General features: G+C 51.4%; 1 long non-coding RNA gene across 1 annotated transcript; it reads left to right on the top strand.

The window, feature by feature from the left end:
- Positions 1 to 430: 430 nt before the first annotated feature.
- LOC120582123 (uncharacterized) lies at positions 431 to 5,650 on the top strand. The gene is made up of 3 exons (XR_005647468.1): positions 431 to 1,827; positions 2,024 to 2,104; positions 2,639 to 5,650. It is a non-coding gene; the product is annotated as an uncharacterized LOC120582123 (long non-coding RNA).
- Positions 5,651 to 25,176: the final 19,526 nt, after the last annotated feature.

Here is a 25,176-nt window from a genome sequence, read left to right as displayed (position 1 = left end):
TTTAGAGTTTGAAGTATCTTTTTGCAATATTGAGTTAAAATTTTTTTCATGACTCAAACTTTTTTATGGCCCCTGTAAAGCTTGCGGCTCCCAAATACTGTGCCTACCATGCCTTATGTGGATAAGCGTTGGTAGTGGAAGAACATGAGGCTTGTTCTGAGCAGTGCTGAGCAGTTCTCCCGCTGCGGAGGCTGATAAGAAATCAGAACTAACTTCCAGCTGGTTAAATTCATTTTTCAACTTTAAAATGTCTCAGAGCCCTCAAGAACCAAGGAAAGACAAAGAAGCATTCGAGTCTGTTTTTCTGGACACCCAAGACCTGAGCTGGGTAAATAAATAACTGCTTGAAGTGCCCTCGATAATTTCTGGGTTACTCTGCAAATTAGAGTGTAAGCAGATTAGATTTTAAGCTGTGTGGCCTTTAGACACTTATGCTGGAAGGTGGACGCCTGTGGCACTCAGATCTTCCTAATCCGACATCGCAACCATCTAGACCTTTTTTTTCTTTATGTGGTTGCCTGTAGAGATTCTCCCAACTTGGTCTTAGTTATTTCCCTGTCTTTGGTACTCACAGTACTTAGCCCAGGGTAGTAGACTTAAAAGAGCCACAAGCTCCCCCATCCCTATACACTCACCCCCTTGCCTTGGGGCTTTGCCCCTCCCCCATCAAGAAGCAGAGTCTATTTTGTACCTCTTGGATCCAGGCCTGGCCATGTGACTTCCTTTGGCCGAAGAAACAATAGAAACAGGAAGCTATTGAGAAGTGCTTGTGCATTAGGGCATGTCCCTTCTTATGACTCCTGGGCACCCTCCCAACTGCCACTGTGAAAATCCGCCCCAATCAAGCTGGAGATGGGTGGCCCGGCTATCACTGTCACCCCAGCCAACAGACACCCTCTTTTCTGTATCTCTCTAAAACATGAATCTCCTCCCAAAATACCCTTTTTCTCCCATGCTCAACACACTTCAATGCAGTCATTCTCATTAATTATAGAATAAAATCAAACTCCTGAACTTGGCATTCGAGACCGTGACTTTTGGACCCCACCCTTCCAGCCATTCTCCCCACTTCTTTCCACAAGGAGGCCTTTCCCGCAGCCTGGCTTCCTCTCCTCTCCAAGCCCCAGTGCCCTCCCAAGGCCAAGTTCATATCCTCTTCCCTCCTGCTCAGATTCAGGACAGCCGTCCTTCGGAGGTCGCACCAAGACCTTCCTTCTGCAGCCTTTCCTGACAAGTCCAGTCTCTTCATTCACTTTTTCATTCAAAAATCTGGGTACACTGGAAAGAAGACAGCTTCGGTCCTGCCGTCATGGAGTCCAGGGGTAAGACAGAAATTTACAGGAATTATACTCCCAACCATTCACTTGACACTTAGCACACATGTCCTTGTTTTTTAAGTCAACGATTCATATATATGTAAATAAGAGAGAGAAAAGGTAGCAGGGAACCAGCTTTTTTAGAATAATCACTACATTGTAAGCGTTTCACATACATTACAAAATTTAGCCATCGTAATAAGGCAGCGAAGTGGGTGTGAGCTCCATTTTTACCGTCGGAGGCACTGAGGCTTGCCGAGGGTAAGTGACCTGACCCAGTTTCCACTGTCCACCTTCGAACCTTGATCCACGTGACTCATTCCCTCCTGGTCTTTCCACAGCGTCACCGCTCGCCACCATGCAATCGAGCCAAAACTTTGCATCGGCACGGGAGACACAGTAAAACTCCCAGGTCCCTCTAGTGGAGATTCTGCCCCAACCACCAAACCTCCCCGCCAAATTCTTCTGCACTCATCAGTGTGCGTGAGCATGTGCCCAAGCATACCAATAGGTACGAACTTCTGCCCTCAAATTCCAGGAGTGGTGTATTAGTCAGAGAAACAGAAACAGTAGGAGACAGAGATAGACAGACATATGGACGGAGAGATGACTAATAGGTAGGTAGGTGGGTAGGTAGGTGGATGGATGGATGGATGGACGGACGGATGGACAGACAGGCAGATTATGGAGGATGCCATTTCTGCCAGCTGGAGCCCCAAGAGAGCTGATGGTATAGTTGCGTCTCCAGGGCAGAAGGCTGATGTCCCAGCTCAAAAACAGGCAGAAAGGTAAAGCTCCCTCCCCGCCTCTGTCCTCTTCACCCCTGGGTGACTTGAGGAGCCCCACCCACCTGCGGAGGGCCATGTGTTTCGCTCAGTCTACAGATTCAAATGTGAATCTAATCCGCGGAACTACCCTCCCAGACACGCCCCAGTGAACGTCTGACCGGTCCGGTGACCGTGGCGCGCAGCCGAGGTGACACAGAATTAACCCGACAGGCAGGGCCTCTGTGCCTGACTCCACTCCTCACAAGGCTCAGGGAGAGTTCGGCCTCGTGTGTTCACCACCCGGGACCTTGGAGAGCTCCTACCGCGGGTCCCGCTTCCTGGCGATTACGCGAGGCGCTGCTTGGCGTCAGCGAGCTGAGAGCCAGTGTCGCGCAGTGTCTCAAGGCAATATCATAAACACGCATTAACTCACTGCAGGTCGATTTCCATCATTTTTATTGGCTCCTAATGAATGCAGTCATGAACCATCTTTCTTGGCTTTAATTATCCATCTTAACTCTTTTTTTCTTCCAACTGCAACACGCAAAACTTAAGAGGGAAACGAAGCAGAGTGGGGAAAAGGAACAATCCGTCCCACGAACCCCATCGCGGTACAGCGGGAGCGAGACCGCCGGGGCCCCAGGGGAATCGCCGCCCCGCAGCGCCAGATTGAGAAACCTCCTCATCTCTTTGCAACCAAGACCCAGAGAAATTTAGGGACTTTCCTAAAGGGATACAGGTTAGTGACGCGGGCCCAGCGTTCCTCCCAGCATCCCATCCCCACGGGAGGAAAGTTCACCACTGTCCAGCGCCCGCTGGGTCCCTTCACGATCCTGGCTTCGCCCGCGGCTGGAGGCACGTCCACGTCTTCTTCCCACCCCGGCTGCCGCCCCTCCTGGTCCTGCAGAAACGGCTGGAGCTGCAGCTGCCCTGGGCCCCTCTGGCTGGCGTGGGGGCCGCTTCTGTTTCTCCAACATCTCGCACCCAAAGGCCGCCCTGCCTTTTTAACTTTCATTTTTTTAGATTAAACAGGAAACATTTCCAAACAGCTGCTGTTTGCCAGGCACTGTCTTAACCGCCTGGCGCGTGCTATGGAATTTGGCGTTCGCCGGCGTTCTTTGCGTGGGAACTCAGCGCGCCAACTTCCCGGGTTAGAAAACTAAAGCGCTAAGAGGCTAAGACTTTGCTCAAGGTCACACGATAAGTAGGTGGCAGAGCCAGAACTGAAATTCACAGGCTATTCCAATACTTCTAATCGTGATATATTGCCTCTTAAAGGCTGATGTTCCCAGAGCAAAGATCTTTAAAGTAATGCAGAGATCATGAGCTAACTCAACAGTTAATCTTCTTGGTATAGATAAAAATGTAATTACGTAGCTACCTCCTAATTTTACTGAGGATTTAAGGCAGCTTATAAAGAAAGAAAAAAAGATGATAAAGAGATAAGTAAATAGCTAGAGATATAATAGATAAAGTATTGTTAAAAGTAAGACCCAAGGAACGTATATATTAGAATAGTAAATGATGGAAGAAGTTAAACTTAATTCAGCAGATCATAAAGGACTCCAGTTGCTAGTTTGGAATAACAAGTTTTTTGAGCTTCCTGGCATCAAAAATGAAAAAGAAAATAAAATCTGTGACATCATTCTCATTAGCTTTAAGAAGACAGCCTATCTGCTCCTTGGGAGAAGCAAAGCTTTCCCCAGCTGTTTGCTTGAGAACAGGGGTCCTCAACCCCCAGGCCGCAGACCGGTACTGGTCCATGGCCTGTAAGGAACTGGGTTGCACAGCAGGAGTTGAGCGGCGGGCCGGTGAGCAAAGCTTCAACTGTATCTGCGGCTGCTCCCCAGCGCCAGCATCACCGCCTCAGCTCCGCCTCAGATCGTCAGGCATTAGATTCTCACAGGAGCACTGGTCCCTGGTGCCACAAAGTTTGGGGACCGCCATTATAAGGGGTTTTAGCGATCAGAGTTCTCAGCTGCAAGCAACAAAAACCAACTTTGACCAATTTAAACAGGAAAGAGATTTATTAAAATAATTTTATCTCATGCCTAACACAAAAATTAACTAGAATGAGGGAATGATGTCAGCAAAAATGACTGAATAAGAACCTCCAAAAATCTTCTCTATAAAAGCAGTGAGAGCACTGACAAAAACTGTCAGAATCGATGTCATCAACACTCTCTAGAAATTAACCAAGGGTTCGCAAGAATGTAGGGACCACGCGTTTAAACAAAACGGCTGAATCTTGGTAAGAAAAGCTAATTTCACGGTGAAGAAAAAGGAAACAGGTGTCCGTACATTTTCATGACCTTGGATTAGGCGCTTTCACTCAAAAGCACAAACAACGACAAAAGGTAAGTCGGACTTCATCAAAAATTTTTTTAAATGTTCATCAAAGGATACTATCAAGAAAAGTGAAAGTGAACCCGTAGAATGAGGGGGAACAGTTGCACATCATGCCTCTGATTAGGACCTATAAAGAACTCTTACAGCTCAACAGAAAAATCGACAAACGACCTAACTTAAAAATGGGCAAAGAACTGGAATATATGTTTCTCCAAAGAAGACATGCAAATGGCCGATCAGCACACAAAAATATGGTGAACGTCATTAGACATCAGGACAATGGAAAGCAAAATCACAATGACATTCCACGTCGCACCCGCTAGCACAGCCAGGATGAAAACAGGACGGGACAGGACAGGAAAGGGAAAAGAAATGTTGGCAAGGATTTGGAGAAATCGGAGCCTTTCCATGCTGCTGACGGGAATGTAGAATGGCGCAGCCGCTGCAGACAACATTTTGGCGATTCTGCAGAAAGCTAAGAGTTCCCACGTGACCCAGTAATCCCATCCTAAGCACACGCCCGGGAGAAGATGAAAAAATGTTCACTCTGAAACAAATATGTCCATAGCAGCATTATTCATAATAGCCAAAAAGTGAAAAAAAAAAAAGCAAAATGTTCATCGATAGATGAATAAATAGACATCATGCGGGGGTTTTTTGTAACTTTTTTTGTATTTTTTACATTTATTTACTTTTTTTTACATTTTTTTTTGCCACTTGACGTTTAGTTAACAGCAGGTCATGGCTGTCTTGCGGCATCCTGTACAGACTTCGCCTGTCCTCGTCACGGCTTGAAGAGCCCGCTGACTAGTACTCAGTGTGACATTTAACGAGCCTGGTGTGGGTAGACACTCTGGGTGTTTCCACTTTGCTTTGTATCCCTTGGAAACGACTCTGTGCCCTATGTCATTGTGTTTCTTTGCATCTTTGTACGCCTCCCGGAGGCGGTGGCCACGTGGGAGTTGCCTCTCATTTGCCCCAGAGGAGGCTGAAGCCACCCAGAGGCTTTTGGAAAAGGCGGCCCTGGAGCCGCCCATCACAGCAAAGGGTTCCACGGAGCCAGAGCTGGCCGGGAAGGAAGCGGGGTGCATTTTGAGTCATTTGCCATCAGGAACCTTGGGGAAGGCTCACGAGGCAGGGAACATGGGCCTGGTCCAGGTGTTCCCTGGGGCTGCCAGCCCCAGAGTTGAGCCCTGGAACAGGCCCACTGAGGGCAGAGTCAGCCTGGCCCAGACACCCGGAGGGGGGGTGGGAGGGGGGGAGACGGGCAGCTGGGACTCTCCTCTTCCTGCTGAGTTGTAACCTCCAAGAGCCCAGGCCACAGACTGAGAACTGGGCCCAGAAGGGAGCACGTGGAGGCAGGAGGGCCAGTGGGCTAAGATGGAGGGATCCGCTGACAGTGTCCCCTCGTCCCCACACTAGGATGTCCTGGTTACTTTCTCCAGATGAACTTTGAATCATTTGTCATTACCTCCTAACCCCCCAAATCCTTCTGGCATTGGGTTGAAACCGAGTTAGGGAGAATTGACATTTTTACATCTGAGTCCTCCTATCCGAAACAAGGCATATCCTCCCATGCATTTAAGTGAACGGACATCTTTTCGTCAGCTCTTGGCTCTTGCGCTGCGAGCCACACCAGCGGACAGAACACTTGATGAGTTTTCCTGGCCCACGACCACCGTCAGACGCCATGAAAAAGAACCAGCGTCGGCTGTAACCTCACGGGGCACAAAGCAGGTACCTCTGCCAAGCGTTACTTCAGGACCCCAAAGGCTCATCCACGTAGCTTGTTAAACCCTGACAATTATCTTGTCAGCTTTATGCACCCTCGAGCTGTGGCATCCTGCTGCTAATGTCCCTCTTTTACAGCATTTTAAAACTAATTTTCAAGTGAGTGTCATAAAGCCACTCTATCCAGGAAATCGGCTCAGTAATCTCCACGACATAAACGTTAAAAGCAAGATGTAAAATGTTGCTGGGGTGTCTTCACCCTGTGCGCACCTGGAGATTTACCAGCGAGTCATGAGGACACGCAGACACAGGGAGCTGAGTGACAGCTGCTCCCGGGTGGAGCCGGGCACCTTCGGTTTAAGGACACGGTGGAACTGTGGCCTGACACTGACTCGCCCGGTGCGGGGCTTGCTGGTTTCCAAAGCCTTCTCCTTCTGGGAAGGTTTCTATGACGATCGTCAAGACAAATGCACCAACCAAACAGTCTGATCCCTGTGTTGCGGTGCGCTCGGATGTGCCGGCTGGCAAGGCAGCCGTCCTTGCTGTCACTGTTTACCTTTTCCCGCGTGTGACTTGTCTCCCCTGCACGGGTTTCGTAAGGGCAAGGACCACGCCCCGCCATTTCTCTACCTGACGCGCACGCGGTGCTTCTGGGAAAGGCTTGTTGTCGCTCAGGACTCGGAGGTCACAGACTCGTGGAGATGCCTCGTTAGTTCACCGACTCAAGGAACCTCCCAGCGAGCAAACGCCCCGGACCATCCTCTGGGACCATCCAGCACAGGCGCTTGCCAGGAAGGCGCAGGCTGCGGGAACCGCTCCGTGGGCGCGACGTTGGTCCGGCGGCGCCTCCCCAGGGGTCCCGAGGGCGCGGCCACCACGTCGCTGCGTCCCCGAGGCCGGTCCCGGGGAGCGCACGGGGCGACCGCACGGCGGGCCCCAGCGGGCTAAGGGTCAGCAGCGGTCCGCGCAACGCCGGCGACACCGCGCCGGCCACTCGGCCCCGGCACCGCGCTCCGGGAGGTCCCCGCCCCCAGCATCGGAACAGCCGGCCCCGCTCTCTTCCGGCCGGGCCGGGTTTTGCGCCCAGGAGCCGGTCACCTATCGGAGCGCTGGCCCGCCGTGTGCCGAAGGTCATGGCATCGCTTCTACTTCTATTTACACTTAGTTTTCCCTGAATCGTGGACTCGGCCCGGATCTCGGGGTGGTTGGCGTCTTTTAGTGAAGTCAACCGACGATGTTACAGAAGAGGCACCTGAGGCGGAGACGGGGCGAGCGCTCGGCTCGGTCCGCTGCGGGGTCCGGCTCCAGCGTCCGCCGGGGGCCTGTGCCCCGCTCCTCCCTGCGCCCCACGTTCTCCCAGTGAGCGAAGCACTGTGTCTACAGTCGTTCCCTGGAGAACAGGCCTTAAGTGAGAATGTACCCTAATTCCTCACGTACCCTGATTCCTCACCGCCTCCCAACCAGACCCAAACGTCTCGTCAGTAATAACATGTGATTTTTGTGTGATGTTTTGTAGTCCACGCACATAACGAGGTCATGTAACATCCCGAGGGGCACACAGCTACCACACGCAGAGGCGATCGCGAAGGCCACGCCTCGACTCTGCCCAGAGCCCAATCCAGGGGGCCACCAGGCATCCCCCCAGGGAGGGAGAGCGACAGGGCCGGGGACAGGTGGCAGGCCTGAGAGCTACATATACAGATGGGGACGGAGCGGAGATGAATATCGAGGTAGCGTCACGGGGCTGGAGAGCGAGGTAGACGCCGTGCTGTCTGTGGACGTGGACATGGATGGAAGTGTAGGGTGAGACCAACGGGAGACGTGCGCAGGGTCCCTTTGAGCTGGGCAAATTGGAGACGGGATGGGCAGCTGGAAAGCCCAGGGTACAGACTCTGCAGCTCCTGGCCTCTCCCCTGGCTCCAAGGGCCTTGCCAAGTGACAGGACACCTAGGAACAGCGCCCGCCCAGCCCGAGTTCTGGGCTTGCTGGCTCCATCTCCTACTGAAAGGGACCGTGAAACCCTCGCTTTCTCTCGTTCATCAAAATCAGCTTTTTATATATTTAGGAAATTTTGGAGCTGTCTGGGATATCTGTTCATAAACAGTCTTAGTCTGTCCTTATATATGTGAGGAGAAAAGGTGAAACCCAAAGGGAAAAAAATATTCGTTATCTCTTTTACTGTTGTAAAGTTAAATTATAATTGAAGAGCTCCAATACATTCCTAACTGTGGTAGATTTTAAGGTAATTATGTGTCTCTTCAGTAATATATTTGCTATGAACTTATGGCATAAAAGGATTGCTTGTGAATTCAAGATTATTTTTAGATTTATAGCCCTTTCAGGGGACAAAAACGTTTTTCAGAAGTACTTCCGATTTCCAACGTCTGGTGAATCTTCCACTTGCCATCAATAATGCCACCTGCAGAAATCCTCCTTCATATAAATCCAGCCTGACAGTCCTGTAACGTTCGGGGCCAAGGGCGGCTCTCAGGGCGAGAGACAGCATCCTGTCTGCGAATTACAGCAGGCCAGCCCACGGAAGGCGGTCACCCCGCGGAAGGCGGTCACCCCGCGGTTTACGAGTTCCGCTGCTCCCAGGACACGCCCTGTTTCCTAAAGCGACGTGGGTGATTTCGTGTTCGTTGGACGTCTTGGTAAATGCTTTTTGTGGGCACGGTGAAAACTGCCGATTTGAAAAACCATTTTTGTGACCGTTTTCCTGGTGTCCCTCTAAGGTCTCAGCACCCGCATCACCAAAACTGCGTCCTCTGTCCCCAGCCGACAGTCAGTTTTGCTGTTTTGTTTTCCCAGCATAAAGGCTCTGTCGATGGCACCGGCAGAAGCTGGGAGCCTGTCCTTCCCTGCCCTGCGCTCGGAGCTTGGACGTCACGGGCCTACCCACCGCCGCCTGGGTCTCCGTCCAGGAGGAAAGGACCTGGGGGCAGCAGAGATCCAGTCAAAATGTTACGCGTGTCATGTTACGCCGTGTCACTGCGTTGCCTCATGTGGCGTCATGCCGTGTCGTGTTGTGTGGCATCGCACTGCTTACGTGTGTCATGCTATCGTCTGAGACTATGAAACTACAGTCGCAAAACAGGCCAATAATGATTTTGTCTGAATCGGGGGTGGAGTCGGCGGGCTGGCGATCGCACTGTCTGCACCGCCTGCGTCCACCGGGCAGTTCACCTTCCGCCCTATGACTTTATCATTAAAATACGCATTTCGGTTGTTCACGTGGCTGTTTTCAAAATTCAAGGCTGAGACCTTAAACTTTCCCAGCCTCCTGCCTTCAGTAAGTGCACGTGTGTGTGCGCACGCGTATGTGCATGTGCGCGTGTTCTTAAAGGTCGCAGAAAACTGGGATTCTGTGATTTATCTTAGTAACCAGTTTTAGCGTCTGAGCTCCCGAGTCGTTGGCCTTGATTCGCACAAACGCTGAAGCTGGCAGACGCTCTTAATTCCCCTCCCGGGTGTACCCCAATTCCTCTTACGATGACGTCTGTCTAGCCTAGCTCCTGGCCTGTGCCTGGGGGTGGAATCAAATCTGTTATTTGAAGAACAGTTACGAGAAAAAGCATGCAAATAAACACGTAGCATTAAATGAATTCTTTTTGAAAGTCATTGAGTCACTTTCTAAAGTTAGGTCATTGAAAAGCATTGCGCGGTTTTCTTTTCCTGAAAGATTTGTTTCGGAAGCATTAGAAATCCAAGTGGAAGTAGATCAGATAAATTTCAAAATTACGAGGGATGAGCTTTATCTGAAATCCTGGAGGTTCTCTTCTAATTAAACTCGAATGCGATTAATTCCTCTCAGGCATGTGACAATGATAAATAGTTGACTCGGGGTGGCAGTGAACACCCTTGGTCCCTGTAAATAATTAGATTGGTCGGCCGATAAAGCATAATGCCTAACATTGTAAAAATTCCCACCTCTACTCCTGTCTCATTAGCAAAAATAAATAGGTTTGCATTGGACTCACGCAGGGGTTCAGCATCATCCAAGGACACGCGGAAGGGGGTGCAGGGCAAGAAAACACCGTCACACTGGTCGCTCTGCAAGTGACACTGCCGGTCATCGGCCCAGAGACAGGGACAGGACTCAGCTCTCCAAGAGTCACAGGGACATGGCAAAGAACTTCCTTCTGCTCCCCCGAAGGTGAGCGACGCGGGTCCAGAGAGAAGTCGGCGGCAGTCGCTGTGAGTGTGGCCCCAAGTCGGGGGGCACAAACCCGCGGCTGTCCGCACGTCCACTCCGTCCCGGATGTAGCCACAGAACCAAAGGGAGGTTCTTCCAGGTCGCAAACGAGAACAGAGCCAAGCTCGCCCTGTGGGCAGCGGTCACACCTGCCCGGTCCAAACCGGGACCCTGCTGCCCTTCCCTCCTGCCCTAAGTGGGGCGAGCCGGTACCCAGTCTGGGGGCGAAGAAGACATCGGTGGTCGCTGCCTTTTCGTTCCTCTTAGTTTCACTCATTCAGGTCAGGTGTGCTGAGGACACCCCCACAAACGGAGTTTACACACACGCACAGCATAGGGAGGACTCAGGTCTCCGCGGGCCTCTGCTGGACTTCAGGAGAGGGACGCGTCTGACGAATAACCGCATCTGATTAATCATTCATTGTCAGAGTGCTGAAGCGTTGGGATGTGCTTCGTCTGGACAGAGGGTGTTTTCTGCCAAGCCCCCAACCAGAGGCAGAGAGGCTGTGACTGACTAGTGGGAAGACGGAAAAATAGGACGAGGGGCAGTAACAGCGCAGCCCAGAGGCAGCCCCGAAGGTGGCATTTCAGGATGTGGCCACTTCAGGGGTGGTCTTCCGCCCAGACTCAGCCTAGGAGGGGCCGCGGCTTGGGACCAGGCAGCCGTAATAACAAAACAATGCTGCAGATGCCCACGGGCAGCCACCTGTCCGTCACACGTGCCCAGTGTCCTCATCCTTTCCCGGTTAAGCCTTTCCCCCCTGCACCCGCCCCAAAGCCTCTGCAGAGAGTGGGGCTGCCCCCACCCCCAGAAGAGGTGTCCGAAGGGGACACTCCCTCCCAACCCTCTTTGGCCTTTCGCTTTTTTTTCCCTGCTCCTTCTAAAATAAGCGATAGGCTCTGTGAGGGGGTCTGTAAGGTTTGAGCCAGTTTTAGCCTTTAAAAATCCATTGGTAAACCTTAGAGACGTTATCGTAAGTGAGGTAAGCCGGACACGAATGGACAAATGCTGTGTGATTCCACTTCTGTGAGGTCCTAGACTCGGCAGACTCACGGGGACAGAGGGCCGGGGGGCGGGGGCGGGCAGTTTGGTTGGATGGGGACAGAGTCTCGGTTGGGAACATGAGAAAGCTCTGAAGATGTGGGTGGTGACGGTGACGCAATGATGCGCATGTACCACACGCCACGGAGCTGCACGCTTTAAAAACGGTTCAAAAGGTCAATTTTATGTTACGTCTATTTTACCACAATAAAATAATGCTGCAAAAATATCCATCTGTAACATGCTGAACTATTTCCAGGACAAGATGAAGAGATGTCAGAGATTTGCTCCCAAATAGTCTGGTGGGAAAGGTGGAGGTCTGGGTGGGGCTGCGGGCGCAACACGGTGGGCGACAGTGTCCCAGCCGAGCGGCGGGTGGGTGCGGGCCACTTCCACGCCACCTCCTCCTGCACATCACACAGTTTCCCACTTCGGAAACTTGGGAAACGAACTAAGCGCCCACGTGGTGTTTTTCAATAATATTTGCTCTATTGCAGGATGTTTTCTCTGTAATTCCTCTGAGATTCACCATAATGCCTGAGATTTGTAGAAAAATTCTACAGTCAAGAGTTTTGTTTATAACAGTTTTACCTACAGCAAAAAAAAAAAAAAAAAAAAAAAAAGACTCTTTTTTATCTGCTGTGGATAAAGGGCGGCTGTTAGGGAGTGAGAGGGTTCTCCTAAAATTTTGGAAATTAGGGACATGAGGGTTCCCTCTCGGTTAAACCGTAACATCAGCTCAAAACCGATCGGGAAGAGGTACAAAAAGCAGCGCTGTTTCCGGGCCTGCAGGATGGAGTGCAGCCGCCGTCTCGGCTGAGAAAGGCTGAGACCCTGAGAAGCTGAAGAGGTCCGGGCGCGGGCCCCCCTCCTTCCGTTCTCCTCTGGGGTGCAGCGGGGAGCCGCCTGTGTGCGGCTGTGCCGTGCTTCTGTCTACACCTGCTCACGGATCCTTCTGGTTTGGGTCACCTCGGCCAGACCGAGCAGGTGAAGGCGTTTCCGGTATAGGTAAGTCTTAGCTGACTGAATACTCTAACACGTCTAAATCATCAACGCACCATCAGAAAGGGGCTCAGTGGAGGCTTTGGGCAAGCCACGCGGGCACGGCCCGCACACTTGGACTTCAGGTCCTGCCTCACTGGGACCCGGGCACAGAGTCTGCAGTTAACGGGCACCAAGGCTGCCCCTACGTGAAGTGCCTCCAGCCCCCTGGGCAACGTGATGGGAAGCACATGGGGAAGCCAGCCAGCTCCCTTCCCTGAGTCCTCGTGCCCCGGCAGCCCTTGATGGCATTCAGGCTTCCCATGGAGCCTCCTACAGGGAATCAACGGCCTGCCCTGTGACCACCTCGCCGTGCATTAAATAGTCAGTTTCCATCACCACCGTCATGAACCCGGCTGCTGTGATCTGTCCCCAAACTGATTTGCCCTAGGTCTGCTGCCGAAATGACGCTTCTGAACCTAGAAAGCTCAGGGCAAGAGCCTGACCTGTGAAAAGCTCCCCGAATTAAGGATCCGGGCCTGGGGGGGGCGGGGCAGAGGGGAGGTTCCTGGGAGAGGCCACCCCTGACTGAGACTCTGGGGGCCGGAGGCAGCAGGTCCTCCATGGCCTGAGGCTAATGGGGGTGAGCCTGAGCACCCCAAGAAAGACACTCTGCTGGGGTTCCATGTGCCCCCCCTCAAATAATCCTGGAGACAGTGAAAATGTGCCCGGGCCCCGCTGCCTCCTGGGACCATCCTAGGTGAAATCTGCTCGCTGGCGACAGGGTCCAGGAGCCCAGCACGGCCCCTCCCTCCACCGCCTTTCAGCTTTAAAGCGCATTGTCACACGATAAAGCTCATTGTCACACGATATGCAACTCTCTTTGCGCTGTTCTCATGTGGAGGTAATGCCACGAATAAAACACTAGATGGGAGACTTTCAGAGAAAAAATATGAACCCAGAATCTTCTGAGTTAAACTCCTCTGGAAAAGGGGACGGGATGGTGGAAGTGTTAATATTTATATTGTGTTTAGACCACATTTTCAAAGGTCAGGTTCGTATGTGGTTGTGAGATGTATGCAAACGGCAGAATTATTATAATTCAGCCATAATTTACTGCTTGACCAAAATAAACTAATAAGATAAATAAATACAGCTGCTCATGCCCAGTTGACTAATATGACCTGAATGGAAATAAAATATTGGATGAGCTGGAGAGGCCAAGTTTAAACTAGATTAGCCACAGAATCTCAGTGTACTGTTTCAATATAATTAACGTGATGATTTAATGTGTTTTTAGCTCAGAATCGTCGCGAGACGGGTTTTTTGTAATAACGTAGAAATGAATACACGCTCGTCCGCGCTGCAGAGGAATAAAAGGTTGTAATATTTTTGAGTCCTCTTGGCAGAGTAATCCATTCTCATAAATCTCGCGCTCTGCAGGAGAACGTGAGGGTGTTCTTCGTCTGGTCATTCACCGCTGTTATTTAATGTGGGGTAACAGCCACAGTCTTCATTAATATATTAACCTATGGCTCAAAAAGGCCTTGCAGTAAACCAACTGACGACTCCTGCTGACAGGTTTATATCACGGGGCTCGGAGATGTTAGCCGTCAGAAACACTGACCTCAGGGATAAGCCCAAAGTCGATAACCCGTTGAAGAAGGCTAGCCGACCGGCGAGGAAGAAAGTCGAGAACCAGCTCGCAAGAGACACTCACGTGCTCTTCGGGACACTGCTTAAGAGCACGTGGTGCAGCCTTGGAAGGGACGATTTTTCAGCTCCAAGAAGCATGAGCTAGACCTACGCGTCACAAAACAGAACGCGTGATACATATGTGTTACATGAACGAAAAGTGGGCCCGTAATAAACGCTATCGGCTCAGCATTCTAGCACGAAGGGGTCCCCAGGAGAACGATCGACTCTTAGCCTGCTCCCCAAAAGCTGTCGAGGCTTCTTGGAAAGCACGCTGCATTCTCACTGGCTCCAGCTCTCGGTCCCATGAAAGGAAACCACGGACGCTTGTAGAAGTGTAAGCGGATGCAAAGCGCGCGTCTGCGGATTCCGTTTCTCTGTTTGCAAAGAACACACAGCGCAAGGTTCATCGCCCACGAGCCCGTAGGTCTCCCGCCCGCTCCCCCTCGAGCGCAGCCCGACACCACCGAGCCCTGACGGAGATGCAGAGCACACTCACCACTCACCTTGCCCTTTCTTACCTGAAAGGCAAACAAGGAAGGAACGGACATCCCGGGAAACCGGAAGCATGAAGGGGAAGACAGAAAAAGGGAACCAAGAGACCGTAGGTGCCCTGATGCCCTTCCCATCAAAAACGCGCGCGGTGTTTGTAAACGCGTCGACACATGTGTGTTTACACGTGTGCACACATGCGTGCGTGCCTGCAAAGATGCACGCCGGATGCTAACAGTGCTGATCTCCCCGTGGGGTGCGACATGATTTTTTTTTTTCATCGTTGCATGTTTTCCATTTCCGTTTTCCAAATTCATTTTCCAATTACGTGCATGTATTCTTCCGAAATTACACGAATTTTTTTCAAAATAGAAACAAATAAAACAGTATTGTAAAAACCCAGTATGAGCTGAGACCGTGCAGGAAACAGAACAGAACTTCACACGAGACTCGAAATAGCATCCTTAGAGATGCCGGGGGGACGCACCAGAACAGGACACTATGAGAAAGCAAAGAACAGGGACAAGGCCCTTTACGAAGAATGCTGAATCGAAAAACTCCATAGCAAAGATGGACGACAGAGCCGAGGAGCAAGGTGTTAATGGATGGGAAACGCGGGAAACGATAGAGGAGTTAGAACGTCGGTTCCCCCAAAATCCAACCTCTAGCAAACGCGTCCCGGAGAGAGAGCATAAACTGAGGGGTGACGATGGCCAACGAGGTCCTATGTGGGATTATCAGAACCGAAGACGCAAGTCCTCAGATCTAAAATTCTCGGCACAATAAATGAAAAGAGACCCACGCTTCTGGACATCGTTTCAGAACACGGAAAGGGGCAAGAATCCGACTGGTGTCTGATTTTTCAAAAACAACGCTGGATGCTAGAAAATACGAAGCGACATCTTATCTTAGGAAAAAAATAACATTCACCCGAAAATCTCGTACCCTGCCAGACCCCCAGCCAAGTGTGAGGTAGGATAGAATCCCGCGTCACACAGATACAGAGAGTTTACCTCCTCTGTTCTCCAAACCCTTCCTAGGAAGTTCATCAAGGATGTGAATCGGGGAGGGGGGGGTCAGGGATGAGGGGAACAAAAGGAGGGACGTTTGTCCCCCTCCACCTCCAGGAAGCAGCCCTACAGCTGAGGCCCACCCCAAAGGAGCAAAGAAAGCCATCTCTGGGCGGCCACAGTGCACTCCGTGGCAAAGCGCCAGAAAGCACCATCGACCAAATCCACGCGCGTGCTGTTAAGTCTGAGGGTTTCTCCTGGGGACGGGGCGGAGTGAGACCGGCTAAGCATGCAATTTCCTGAAAACGAGTTAATGAAGCTTAAAGGATGTAAAAACTAAATTAATTTTTTAAGCTGTGCATCTCCAGTATCCATTGTCTAAGCTAAGTTTCTTTTTTCTTTAATGGCTTTACTTTTTAAAAGCAGTTTTAGGTTTATGATAAAATCGTCGGGAAGGTAGAGGGGTTCCTTACGAAGGCCCCACCCCGCCTCAAACACAGCCTCCCCCATCATCGGCGTCAGTCACCAGATGGCACATTTTTCACTGCTGCTAAGTCTACAATGATGCATCTAAATCACCCTAAGTCCAGAGTTTACACGTGGGATTCCTTCTCGTACTTGTGCATTCTATGGGTTTGCACGGATGTGTAAGAACATGTATTCATCATCATAAAATCATGGTGTATTTTCACTGCCCTAAAAATCCTCTGTGCTCCGCCTGCTCACCCTCCGCACCCACCGCACCCACCGCACCCACCCCACAAACACTGACCTTTTCACCGACCCCAGTTTTATCTTTTCCAGAGCATCGTATGGTTGGGATCACAACACGTGGCCTTTTCAGATGGGCTTCTGTCACTTAGTCACATGCATTTAAGGTCCCTCCGTGTCTTCTCATGGCTCGATAGCTCATTCCTTTTTCGCAGTAAATAACACTCCATTGTCTGGATGGACCAGTCTGTTTATCCATCCACCTGCTGGAGGACACCTTGGTCACTTCGAAGATTTGTCGATTTTGAACGAAGCTGCTGTAAACATCCACGTGCCGGTTTTTGCGTGGATGTTTCCAACCCCTCTGGTGAATACCGAGGGGCACGGCTGCCGCGTCGTGCGGTGAGAGTTTGCTCAGTTTGGTAGGAAACCACCAAACCACTTTGCATCCCCACCGGCATGGCCGGCGTGGTCGCCGGCACTTGCTGTTGTCAGTGTTCGGGTTTTGGCCGTTCTGACAGGTGTGAGCTGGTGTCTCATTATTTTAGTTTGCGTTTCCCCGACGACGCGTGCTGTGGGGCATCTTTTCATGTGCTCGTTTGCCATCTGTGCGTCTTCTTTGGGAAGGTGTCTGTTTAGGTCTTTGGCCCGTTTATTAATCAGGTTGTTTGCTTTCTCATTGCTGAGTTCTAAGAGTTCTTTGTATATTTGGGATAATAGCCCTTTATCAGATGTGTCTTTGCAAATATTTTCTCTTAATATGTGGCTTATCTTCTAGTTCTTTTGATACTGCCTTTTTGCAGAGCGGGCATTTCTTACTTTAATGAAGTTCAGATTATCGATTGTCTTTGGTATCTGGAAAGGCGTCACCAGGCCCAGCAACACCTAGCTTTTTTCTTAGGTCATCTCTAGGAGTTTTGCATCTTCCACTTAGGCCTGTGATCCATTTTGAGCTAATTAGGCTAGGCCGTTGACAGTGTTTATACCACAGACAGCTCAAAATTAAAACGGGTAAGGTCGATCAGGTTCTCAGACAGCTAACTACACTCCCGAGTTCTGTACAGCAGTATTCACAGCAGCCAAGATACAGAAACAACCTAAATGCCCATCAACAGATGAACGAAGAAAGACAATGTGATGAATACATACAATCGTACATTATTCAGTCTTAAAAAGGAATCTGCGTTACACCCTGGCATACGCTACAATGCAGACGGGACTCGAGCGCATGATGCTCGGTGAAATAAGCCAGTTACAGGACAGATGCCGCAGGATTCCACGGAAGGAGGCGTCTAAAGCAGCCGGACGCATAGACGCAGAGCAGAAGGTGGCTCCGGGGGCCGGGGCCAGGGTGGGGGAGCTGCTGTGCCACGCGTGTGAAGTCCCACTCCCGCACGGCGAATGAGCTCCCAGAGGGCCGCTGTGCCACCACGACTCTCGTCGATGACACCGCAGTGTGCACTTAAAAATTAGGAGTGTGGGACCACGAAATGGGGCGGTCTGAGGACACTTCCAGAGATGACGGAGAAGCGTATGCCCTTGATCGCGGTGACGGTTTCACGGGTGTACGTGTATGTCCAAACTCGTCAAACCGTAGACGCTAAATACGTGCGTTTTTAGGTATCAGCTGTACTTCAATAGAGCCGTTAAGAAACAGTTAGCAAGGTGGCTACAATGCGCTTATGCTAAGCTGTTTTTGGAAACAAGACTCATGTGCTTTAGAAATGAGCATACCAGGTATCGGTATCCAGCGAGGCTGGAAGTGTGTTTTAAATGTTTAACACCCTGATTTATATTCCTATCCTCATCGGGTACAGCAGATCTGTGCAAAACAGAGCCGTCTTCACATAATTAAACACAGAATTTGGTGTCAGAAGGCCATCCGTACTCGGTCTGATTTTCTCAGTGACATTATGATAAAGGCGAAAGGTGCATTAAAAGCTTTGGATCTATATCGAGGTCGTAAAATCTCGCCACAGACAGTTCCTGTCTAGGGATTCATATGCCAGAAATAGATCAATAAATGCCGCCAGAGGCTCTACTGTCTTGCCCACCAACCGCTCTACTAAGTACACGCAAATGCTCACTGGCTGACACTAAAGCCTGTCCATAACTACAGTGTTAAATATACAATCGCCTCAAATAAAATAATTTGCTTTCTATTTATTTTCTTGGGAAGATTGATTTCAAAAAATATTAGGCTTGTCTCGTCTTCCAGGATAAACTCTCGACAGTAACTGCTGGTCGACACCAACCCCGGGGAGGTGCCCGCCCCCCCAAACACACACACACACACACACACACACACACACACACACATGGATGCTGGGGACTCGCTCTCTAGCTGTTAGGTGAAGCTGGACGTCACCAGACCCCCGTGGGGGCAGAGTTTGTAATCAGAGGAATGAATGCCTTTTTGTGGCCAAAGCCATCCATCGCCAGCTGACCAGAAACAAGACAAGACGAGTAAACGTGTCTTGGGATCGGTGTTCGCTGTCGACCCCCTGAGCAAAGTGACTCCAAGCAACGCATGTGTACCGTGTCCGCGGTCCTCCGACAAGCTGCAGACGGCCGGATCATGCCCGTGCTGGCAAGCGTCCCCAAGGCGAGGGGACTTTTGCATCCACGCCCCATCTCTCCAACAGGAAGAATCGCGTTCCTAGAAACAGAAAGGTCAGTCGTGCATTTCTCAAAGGAGACACAAAGTTCAGCGATGCGAGGCCCCGATTTACCGCGGCCTCGTGATTTAGTGTTGTGTGTTTTCAAACCGCACCATTTAAAACATGGCTAACATAAAAGCTGGTGTTTAGGCACCGTCCGATGGTCGCTAAAGATTCACTCTGTGCCAATAAGAACATTTTCTGTCTGCATCATCCCCAGTTCCTCCGGGCCACGATCCAACCTCCAATAAAATTGCTTGTCAGGTGAGAGATACTGGTTTTCTTCTGAGTGGTTATTACTCCTTTGCCTTCTTGCTTTTCAACTGCAGTTTAAATGTCACAGAAGCCACCTAAGAAAGCTGCCTTGTACCCGCAGCCTCCCTGGGTGAACGCGAGTGGCAGGCATCTGTAAAGGGACTCTTCCAGCAGCACGGCCAACATCACTGTGCCCTCTGTGTCTTCGAGGAACCACTTGCAAATGGCTGGTGTCAGTCATCTCAGAGGGGAGCCAGCCAACACCCTCCTTCCGTGGGTGACGGACCACTGGCCCCCCTGGGCAAAGTGCGTGGGCTCTTCCGCCACCCGCTTCCACTGCGCACCTTTCTACTGCTGCCTCCGGGGACTTCAGGGAAAACTAAATCAAGTGATGCTTTACAGAAAGCTCAGAACAGCGCCAGGCTCGTGACAAACACGCGATGAATGTGTCCCTCTACGGCTAACCCGAGACATTAACTCCGTCCGAGCTCGCGGCGCTAAGTGTTAGGACGAGACCAGCAAATGTTTTAAAGGACCTGTTAAAATTCTCCGAGGTCCTGAAGGTGTTGCAGTGCGAATGATTAAAATAACCAAAATCCCACAGTCTCCTGTGAGACCTCGAGGTCCGAGCGACTAGCCCGGGAGTGCCCAGCTCCGCCGTCGTAAAAATGTAAAGCATCCCCACTTCCGGCGAGCCCAAACAGGTGTTTTCTAAAGCCTCTATGCCAGGCCGTGAAGGTCACGTGTGTGCCCAGGTCCCCTCCCTGAATGAAAGCGTGAGGACCGTGTGTGGCCGTCACAGAGGCTCCAAGAGAATTCCAGGCGAGCGGCACGTTTGTGAATAGAGAAGAAGAGGCTCAATGTCCATTTCAAAACAGAGGTCGTATTTGTTTGGGGCAGGTGGGCGAGCAGGTGTTACCGTGAGGAGCAGGGCGGGAAGCCACGCTGGGTGGAGGGAAGGGTGACCAGTAAGCTGGGGTGCAACGCTGGAGGTTCTGGGGGTGGCAGGTGAGAAGCAGCCACCTGGAATGTAGGCGATGCTGTATGCCCACCTTCCTGCCCCCACCAAGGACATCTGCGCCCTCCGCAGATCCTAGAACCTTCACCAGTGTCACCCCACAACCCTCCTGGGCACAGCGAGGCCTCTGGGAAACAGAAATAATAAAATATGATTCATGATCCCCCCACACACACTTTTCCCATAAAGGAGTGTGTGTGTGTGTGTGTGCGTGTGTGGGTGCGTGTGCATGCGTGCCTGTGAGTGTATGTGTATGCAAGTGCATGTGTGTGCATGTGTGTGCGTGCATGTGCATGCGTGTGTGCGTGTGCGTGCATGCATGTGCGTGCACGTGTATGTGTGTGCATGTGTGTGTGAGTGTGTAAAAAAGAATTTTGTGCTGAGGGAGAAGGAAACCAAGATTGGGTTTAGGAAGAGAGGAAGAATACTCTGCATCGGTCACTTCTAGGTCACTCGTTATTATAAGGTTTTGTGTTTTGTTTTGTTTTTAGCTGCTGAGTTGAGTTGGAGTCTTCCAGAAGCAAACCGTGAGACAAAGATTTGAATGCAGGAGGCCCGGAACCCGGCAAGGAGGCGGGATTGAGACAGGAAGGTGGACACCGTCCCGAGGGTGTGGATGGCCAGCGGTCCCCTGGGTGGGATATACCACAGCCCTGGGTATCGGCCCAGCCTTGATGCCCCAGGACCCACCAAGATGGGGTGCAGGCTGCTCCCGGGGGCACCGAGTCTCCACTCGCGGCCCCCTCCTGCCCCTGGAGACACTGGGCAGAGAGAGACTCGCTGCACCCTCTTCCAAACTTTCCTGTGTTTTCCGAAATTTTTACACCAAACTTCTCATAATTAAAAGAAAAACTCTTTCCATGTAAAGACTGAAATGTGCCTGCTTGTCATCCGATCGCCAGGGTTTCTGGTGGAGAAGACCGTGTTGGCACTTTGTGGCCTGAGCAACGTCAAGGGGGTGGTGACTTCAGCCAGCGAGGATGCTGAGTAATGTTTTATGCCGTTTGAAAAAGCTGAGTCCAAATTTTATTAGTTTGCTCCAGTGTAAGCAAGATGTAGTATAGGCGAGATAAGACGGTCGTACAGAAAGACCAGGAGTGTTTTACTCATAAAAGCAGCTGACATCCTCGGTCTAACGTTGACCCAAAGCACAGTAAATGCCAGGCGTGAGGACAGGTTCTCGTGCAAGCATATTAACAGGAAATAAACCACATCCGAGATTGCCCTGCATGAATACAAAACCGCCTGATGGTAAAGCCTTTCATGGAAACGGCAAAAACGAAGATGGTCACAAAAAGTCAGGAGAAATCTTACATAAGGAATGAAATGGGCTTAACTTTTATCAGGAAGTCAGTGTGCTGACCTCGAAAATGCAGCTGCCGACCCTCATTTCACGAGCTTTCAGGTGATACGCACTGGAGACGGGGCAGGAGCCTCTCTAGATAACAGACAAATACCCTGAAAATGGGCCGAGTACACAGGAAGGACAGGAAGACCTAATGAGACTTAACGTCGCATCTGAAATCCAGCCGGGAGGGGATGGAGCTTTACATTGCCCAGACGCGCGCGTGACAGCTGACCGCGTCCCGCACTGGGGGCGAAGGCTTCGCGGGGCCTTTGGTAATCAGGGACGAGACGGAGAGTCGCAAAAAAAACAGCCACGACATTAATAAAAAAGGGATCGATGACACAGACAAACATATTTACAGATCATTGCCTCAATGTGAGGCTCGCGGAGGCCCAGATGTATCACTGCTTTCAAATTTATTTATAGATCAGTGTCTTAACGTGATAAACAGTTGGCTTGTAAACTAAAAATACTGAAAACCGCAACGTATGACTATAACTTTCTTTGCTGTTCTTTACTGGACAAGAGAGGTCAGCACAGGTCTGTGACCCAAGGACATCTCCTTCGTCATCTGGTGAGTGGTGTCAAATGGTGAGCCTACCCAACAGCGATCGTCTCTTAAAGAGCCAAGTCGAGGTGGCGTGGACAAGCCCGGCCGAGGCTGCATTTCACTGGGAGCCTCTCACCCAAAATCATCCTTCTCCAAGTGTGAGCTCTGCCTGGGCCCTGCGGCCCTTGGCTTGGCGGCCTGTCCGAAAGGAACAGCCCAAGAATGTGCTGGCTCTGGGAAAGTTTCTGCCACAAAGCTATCTGTCAAAGGTGTTCGCACAGACATTCACTCCTCACTGGCTCACGCACCCAGCAAATACCCGAGTGCCTACTGTGCGCCAGGAATTGGGCCCTGGGCTTGCAGGTGGGGCGGGAGGGACGAGCTAGCAGCCCAGGAAGACTGACTCTGAGCCCTCCCTCAGCAGACACGCAGTCCAGCATGGGGGCCAAGGGGGACCACGGGACCTCACAGACCAGGGTTCCAGTGGGGGTGGCTGACCGCCTAGGGAAGTGGGAAACGGTCTCTGAGCAAAGGGGAGAGTGTCCCCGTGTGTCCTGCCAAACCCAGGATGGGGGGCAGGCACCCCAACTGGGCAGAAATGAGCATCCCGGGCAAGGCTGCGCACTTGGTTCTGCGGGCTGCACGGAGCCCAGCCCGGCGACATGCAGATCAGATGGATGGAGAGGGCTGGGCGAGGGGGTTCGGGGAGGGGGCTCGGGGAGGGGGCTGGGGGAAGAGCCCGGCTGGGCTGCACTGGGACCCTGGCCACAAGGACCGACAGATGGAGACTGGGCAGCACCCAGAGTCTGACCGAATGTTCTCAGTCGAGGTCAATGGGATGGGTGCGAGGGAGGGAGTCTGCGTGGGCCTCGGAGGCCGGAGGCCAGCTGGTGAAGGAGGCTGGTAAAGTGGGTTTGGAGCGACCTTGCAGCCCGGGCCTCCTCCGCTCCCAGCGCCTCTCTGTGCTGACCTTTCACCCAGCGAATGGGCGAAGAACCGAGGCTGGTCAGCGAGGGAGAGGGTGAGGGGACAGGCGCTCACTGTCAGCGTGAGCACAAGCTGGCACAGCTTTGGCTTGGAAATCTGGCGTCATCTGTTACTGAAAAAAATATTTATACACTTTCTCTAAGCAATTTCTAGGCTGAGAGCCTTGTGAAACACTTGCACGATCCAGCAAACACACAGACACACACACGCAGAGGGATGTTTGCTATAGCATTTTAATAGTGCAAAAATATGTATGTTTTTAAAAGGAAACACATATTCACCATTAGCAGATTGGTACATAAATTATGCCCATAGAGCCATGGGAAAGAGTGAGGGGTCCAGACCTGGCGATTCTCAGATGTGAACGTGCCTGCATCGCCCTGGGTGCCGTTAGCCATTAAGCGCGGTCCTGACCATGGATGGGGTGAGGACACAAACCGCCCTCCTAACAGGCTCCAGGGACGCTGCAGCCAGCACCCAGGTCGCCGATGCAGAAAGAGACCTAAGCTGCAGCACCCAGAGCAAAACAGAAGCTGCAAACTCTGTGTCCTGTTTTGGTAAAAAAATAAAATAAAATAACCGTAACGCAGATTACTATCGGCATTACATATCTGGAAGGCTCAGTATTTCCAGAAGGAATTGCTTATGTAGGACTTGCCCTTCCACGTTCCCTAGAGAGCTACAATAGCTCCATTTTCATGGTGAGCAGATTTCCTATCGGAAAACAAATGTTTTTAATAAGCAATCAATAAATGATGCATTGAAAACAACAAAAAAAGAAGTTTGTGAACCTGAGTGTCATGGACTGAACGTGTGTGTCCCCCGAACCCACATGTTGAATCCTAACTCCCAAGGCAATGGTGTCAGGAGGTGGGGGCTTTGGGAGGTGACTGGGTCACTGGGTGGGGCCCTCCTGCAGGGGGTTAGTGGCCTCAGAAAGGGTTCCCAGAGAGCTCCCCGGAACCTCCCATTGTGTGAGGACACGGCGAGAAGGTGCCCTCACCAGACACAAAAACTTTCGGTACCTTCTGGCCTCCAGAACCCTGAGAAATAGATGCTGTGTAAGCCACGCAGTCTGTGGGATTCTGTTACAGAGGCTCCAACGAACTCAGACACTGAGTTAAAGATCACACTTTAAGTTGTATATCATAGTACTCTTAATAGATCATTCACGCTATTATTTTTAAAGAACTGTCAGGCCCCACCAACAATTTTTCCCGGCTGGGGAACAAGTGTCTGATGCAAGAGCCTTCTGTCTGCCCATGAACCTCACCGCCTCGGTCCTGTACAAACAGCCAGGCGCTTTTCCAAATGCAGATGGAGTTAGACCACTCCCCCCACGCTTTTACCCACCTCTCCACCTAAAACAGGTCGCTGGCTTCCCACTGCTCCCAGAACACACACGAAACATAGCGCGTTGCCACGCCTTTCATGCCTGGCGCCTGCCCACCTCTCTGACCCCATCTCTTGCGTGCACAGGCGGGCACACGAACACTCACGCGTGAGCACACACCAGCACTTGGCATCCGTCCCTGTCAGTGATACGCTGTTTCATGTTTGCAACCAGATGGTAGAGTCTCCTCATTCCCACCTCCCCCCGCCCTTTCACGGGGACAAGAGAAGCTGAATTTCCTGTCCACCAAGGGCTGCAACGCCTAGGGAGGGCCCTGGGGAGGAGCTGCAGAAGTTTGCAGGCTCGGAGGTGCAGGGCTCCTCCAGGTGAGAAGCAATCATAATAACTGCCCAAGGCCTCCATCGCATTTGAATCTGGGGGTCGAAAAATTCCCCACAATTTGCCCACACCTCTCTCCCACAAAGTCTTAGAAGCTGTGGCTTCGAAGCAAAGAAAATCACACACCACCCCCCCACACACCCCGAGGAAGCCAGAGAGGGCGCAGCACCCAGGTGTCGGGTGAGCACGCACAGAGGCCTGGCGGGAGGGAGGCTACGGGGAGGGCGCTGCCCCGTTGCTGGGCAGCTGCTGCGTGCAGGACGCCTTCTACACACCATGCACGAATAAATGCACTTAACTCTTTGGCTCCTGTTAAATGGGGTGGGGCAGGAGTGAC

Source organism: Pteropus medius, unplaced genomic scaffold (genome assembly GCF_902729225.1).
Source record: "Pteropus medius unplaced genomic scaffold, Ma_sr-lr_union100, whole genome shotgun sequence".
Lineage (NCBI taxonomy): Eukaryota > Metazoa > Chordata > Mammalia > Chiroptera > Pteropodidae > Pteropus > Pteropus medius.
Note: the sequence above shows the minus strand (reverse complement) of the source record. Positions and strands in the feature narration are given on the sequence as shown.